Raw genomic sequence first — 5,901 nt, forward strand, 5'->3', positions numbered from 1 at the left:
TTTTAAAATTAAAAACACCTCGAACCTCGGAATACGCCTAAAGGTAGGCAATTTCCTAAGGGAATTGTACATTCTTAACAGCAATTCGGTAATGTTGGTTAATTGAGCATGCTTATAAAAGTTTTGACAACGGAATCGTTTCCGGCGATGTCATTTTTAGTAAGAATCACATTTTCCTTGCTTATATCGTTTGCAGAACTTATGTGAGACATGAATCTTCGGTAGTGTCATCCTAACCAATCAAAATCATTATTTCGAAAAGTTGCCAAATTTACGCATAAGGTAAACGCAATTTACACAAAAATATTAACATTTATTAGGTCATGAATATAAGAAAGAGAAGCACCATTCATGATTTGGAAATGTTTCATCAATAAATGATAATACGAACTTTTGATGAGGTGAGTCATTTCGATCAATGTTACCCCGCTGATCAATGATACCCCGGATTACGGTATATTGATTTGTATATATTTCAATTATACTTTGGCCCATTTCTAATGTCAGTCTAGACAATATGTGTACGTGTAAATCTTATGCCACTTGCTAAACTGAATTAAATAAGAACAACCGCAAATGATAATGTATGCGCCAAACCGTTGATTGTAGATGGGCGGAATTCACCATGCAATATTCTTTCCATATACTTGAAAAGGACGCATCTGCATATCCTGCCTAAGATTCATACATATTTGAATGCCAATTATTCATTATTCAGTGGACAATTTCCTAAAATCACTATCAGGCGAAAGATTGGTAGATATAATTTTTCCTGATTGGATGATTAGTAATAACTAAACATAGCATTGGCCCTTTTGAAATGTCGGTCTACAAAAAAAGTAGAGAAATGTATTTTTCAATATCTAAAACCAGATAAAAAAAATTAAAACTACAAAATTTTAATATAATATGTTTGTTTAAACAAGTTAAAGTGGCATACTTCATGTGATTTCTATCATATAAATTTCAAAAGGGCGTAACTCAAAATTCTGACTAAGGATTTTTTTTCAAATTCGGCCCAGAGGTTCAGAACAACATCAGGAACCAACTGCCGACTGCCGTTTGGATGGTATATTTTATTTGATAATAACGGTAATTGGAGCACCGTGAAGACATCATCAATTATGTTCAAAATCCTAGAATTTTGGCCATAGAATTGATCACCTCCTAGGCTTGGGCCTGGTTTCCACGACTCCCTCATCCAGTCTGCTATTAGCCTGATACCCTTCCTCTCTACCCCCACTATGTTGAGTATGTTAAACAATTCAATATAATTTATCAAAAATCAATATCTTACCATAATAATCCGACCACCAGTACCTTGCGTCAATATTTTCGCCAGCACCACCATTTATTCAACCTGTGAAATACACTTAAAAACTAGCCTATTGTATTTCCTATATGATCCTTATATTTGTTTTCTCATTGATTATAAATTGATCTTTACGAGTATCTAAAAAAAACGATTCTGGTAAATCCTAAAACTTGTCAATGTTTTATTGACCAACTATATCATTCTAGTAACATTATTCCTTCCTTTTTTTTCCTCCATATGAACTTGTTTATCTTTCACATCCTCCTATTAATATGTATTTATTTATTTATCCACTCACTAGTTTTTCCCTTTACCCTCTCATTCTGTCTATCTTACATCATCATATATAATTATAATAATGTGTAACAAACAATGTTTCATTATGAGATAATTTCTTAAAATTAATAACTAATGAAAATAACATTTTCATAAGTTGTTGAATGTTTAAATGATCTTATATCTTGTAAGTATTTCAGATCGATTCGTTACGCATAAAAAATGGTATATACACTGGATACACTATTATAGGTAAACCTTTATTACGATTCGTTTCAATTTGAAGAGCACGTGGAGTAGCGTAACTAATTAAACGTGACAAGATGACATATTGACATGTGTTGATTGAATTGCTTTTCGTGAATTTTCTGTTAATGATGTACTTGTAAATAATTTAATAAATAAATAAATATTTGAATAAAAAAAATAAATAAATTTATAATAAATAAGTAAATAAATAAGAAAGTAAATAGATAAATACAAATAAATGAATAATAAATAAATAAATAATTCAAATAATTATTTGACAAATGGGATAGTGAACGAAATAACTGTTAAATATATGAATCATTTCATAATTCACATACATTATCTTTTCAATATGTCATTCCTTTTTCGGCTAAATCATTTCATAAGTATAAGGTATTTAAATTTGTTTTTTTTAACATTATTTATCCCATTGCGTATCCTGTACTGTAATATTCATCTCTTTTATTCTTTCTAGCTTTAACTATCTTCTCCATCTGAATTTTCACTTTCTTCCTGTTTGAAGATTTCTTCCGCTTTTTGTTTCAATTTATGTCTGTCATTATCAAGGGTTTTCCATTCTTCTTTACTTATGTTTCTATATCTGTCTAGATCCTGCTTCAAGGAATCTTTCCATGTATAACTTGGCCTGCTCTCTTTTTTCTTGTTGAATTTGAATCAATTTGCCATTTTCAAGGGATGATTTTGTGGTCTTCTTTTAATGTGGCCATTATAACTTATTCTCCCTTATCTTATTTTTCTATTTATTGTTTTACAATTTAATTCTTTTCTGATATTCAATTTATTATAATTTTCTTTTGTATAATGATGCCAAATACTCTTGACGATTATTTTCTCATATTTTGCTAGTTATTTTCTGCTCTTTTTTGTAAGCGTTGATACTTTTGTGCCATACAATATTACAGGTGCGATCACTGTATCACAAATTAATTTGCCTATGGTCCACGAAGGTTTAAATTGTTAACAAAATTCAACAACTACTTTTGATGCTTTTGCAGTATTAATACATCTTTGCTTCACTGTTGCAGGTCTATTTAAATTTTCAGTCAAAGTTATTCCTAGATATTTCAGAGTTTTACACGTTTTGTATGATTTATTATTAAGCGAAATTTAACTTGGAATACCTCCCATTTTATTGGGAGCTCTTATTATAACATGACTTTTTTCTTCATTGATTTCTAAACCTACTGTTGGTAAACATTCTTCCGAGGCTTTCACAATTTTTTCTAGCTCCTTTCGGCTCTTAGCAATTATGAGAACGTCATCTAAACTAAAAACTAAAATCAAAGGTAGATCTAATAATCCTATTTCCATCAATTTTAGTTCAGGAACCTTTTCAACCACTGCTTTTAATACGTTCTGCATAACTAAATTGAATAAAAATGGACACAATGGACACCCTTGCTTAATTCCTTTTCCTCTATTGATTTCTTCTGACTTTTGGTTTGCCATTTTACCCTAGTTCTATCTTCATTTAGGCATAATAAAACTTAATCAATAATATGTGTAGGAATATTCAGTTCTAATAGTACTTCTTTCATTTTCTCTATCTTGACATTATCGAAAGCCTTTCTGATATCTAAAGACGCAATATATAATTGCTCTCCTTCATTCCAGTACTCTTCCATTATTCTACGCGTAATGGAAATATGGTCATCGTTGATATCCCTTCAGCAAACGCTGCTTGATGAAGCCCTGGGTCTTCCGTGAATTCTTTTAGTCGGTTTCTGACCCATACGGCTTGTAAATAACATTGCAAAGACTAATTCTTCTGAAATCTTCTATTTTTCTATGATAGCTAACCTTGGGAATTGGAATTTGAGTTGTACAAGAAAGGTCCATAGGCATAACATTGTCTATCCACATTCTTTGTCATATCAAAACCAAATCATTAAAAGTTTTTCCATCAGCATACTTTATCATTTCCATTCGTATCTCATCTAGTCCTGCTGATTTACCATTGCACGAATTGAAAATGATCGAAGACATTTCCTCCTTTGATGGAGGCTCGGTCAAAGGACAGGTATCGTTCTTCTCTAAGAAAGTGACGTTACCCCTCACTCTGTTTTAAAACTTCATTCCATAACCTAGTTGGAATAAATGCATTCTTCTTAGACCTTTTTCTCATAAAATCTTTCAAAAATATATATGACTTCCAAATTCTTACTGCTACATCAAAGTCCTTCAAATTTCTATAAAACTCCTTGATGGTTTTGTCTGTGAGCTCTTTTTCTGCTATTTTAAACTCTTCCTTCCTATTCAGTACCTTCCATTTATAAGTCAACATATCAGGATGTTTTTTTCCATAATTTCAAGGCCTTGTTCAATCTTCCTAAAGGTTTTTTTTCCTTTTAGAGGTTAAAGGCGCCTTCGATGTTTCCAATGCTTTATCTGATGAACTTTTCAATTTGTCAATAACTTCTTTATAAAGCTTATGTATATCTTTCCTCACTTCTCTAACCTCATCATTATCGTATTGTGTTAAAGCATCACAATATTTTTTCTTTACCACATTATATGTTAGTGCTGAATAATCCAACTTTTTCTTACACTTTTTCCTATTACTTTTGATAGTATTATTCTCAAAAGTTAATCCAACCATCAATAATTTATGATCAGTATATAAACTTGTCCAAAACCCTCGCACATATCTTACTCTTAGGTCGCTATCTTTGGGTAAAATAGTACATTGTCTATTTGGCTTTCCTTCTTTCCTATTCTCCATGTTACACTCGTATTCACACCAATTTTTGAAGAAATAATAATAAGTTTATGTAATTTTAAAAACATGATAAGTTCTTCTCCATTCTCATTGCTTGTATCAAATCCTAACTTATCTCCAACAATTTGACTATCCTCCTTATCTATATCACCACGACCAATTTGGGCATCAAAATCTCCTAGAATTAGTGTTTTATTTCTGATATGATCCTTTCCGATTACTGTACCCAGTTCTGCTAAGAAATTGTAGGCTGCTTTATTTGGTCCATGAATGTTTACCAAAAGGAATTTCCAACAATCTTTGATAATGATTTCTGCCGACATAATCGATGAGCTTTTCATTCTAAGATTCCCCAACGAAAAATGAGGAGAATTCCTAACTGTGGGAAATGAGATGGGCGTGAAATGCATAAATAAAAATAGTATAGTTTCAAATAAAACCATAAACAAAATAAACTGATTAATAAATTTGAAAGATAATGATCGATCCAAGTTGAAATATTTAGTATTTTTCCGTGTATCATACAATTCCAGTCACGGGGGTTTACATTCAATCTATCAACGGAAGTTAGAGAAATAAAAAGAATCGTAAATACTCGAATCCACGAAGAGCCATCAAAATCTACAAGCGGTTCCCCGATACGATCTTCGTGAGTTGCGCTTCGACACTGCTACGTGAGAGCGGGAAGGGAATGGACTGTACGAGTGATTTGTATCGGTTAGTGTGCGTGGAATGTGAGAGGATGTTAAATCATACGCAGGGGGCCGATATGATGGCCACATTTTGTTGCTTCTTATCGAACGCAAGCAGCGCTCACCAATACTATTACGCTATAAGCAATGCAGCTGGTGTGAATGTGGGAAAATGAACCTAGGTACACTAAATCTACGCATATTGTTCGTTATTATTTCCATAGCGTAGCTCGCGGTTTAAAATAAAAGTAAGTTTCATATATATTATCATAAAAACCACAATGAAGTGTTCTTTCCTTCTTTCGGTGTCGATTCTCATAATCAGAAGAACAATTATCACGATGATAACATTTCGCATCACAAGTTTCCAACCAAAATCGATGCGCGGGATAGATGGCTCAATGCCATTGCGAACGCGGATTAAACCACTGATAAGTAAACCGAAGACTTTCAATGCACATTCCCACAGACAGCTTTGCGCAGTTTTTGTCTTGTTTGGCGCATTTTGTACCATTTTCACTCATACGGAAGGTAAACATTCAACAAATACATGAGTGTGCGTGAGAATTTCAACTGGAGTATAAATTTATGCTCCCGATAAGAAGGCACAACAAGATCTGTCAAATACC

At 32.4% G+C, this 5,901-nt stretch overlaps 1 long non-coding RNA gene across 1 annotated transcript; it reads left to right on the plus strand.

The window, feature by feature from the left end:
* The first annotated feature begins 5,463 nt into the window (after positions 1-5,463).
* On the plus strand, positions 5,464-5,679 carry LOC110679575. Its single transcript, XR_002502599.1, has 2 exons — positions 5,464-5,520; positions 5,598-5,679. It is a non-coding gene; the product is annotated as an uncharacterized LOC110679575 (long non-coding RNA).
* The last annotated feature ends 222 nt before the right edge of the window (positions 5,680-5,901 follow it).

Source organism: Aedes aegypti, chromosome 3 (assembly GCF_002204515.2).
Source record: "Aedes aegypti strain LVP_AGWG chromosome 3, AaegL5.0 Primary Assembly, whole genome shotgun sequence".
Taxonomy (NCBI): domain Eukaryota; kingdom Metazoa; phylum Arthropoda; class Insecta; order Diptera; family Culicidae; genus Aedes; species Aedes aegypti.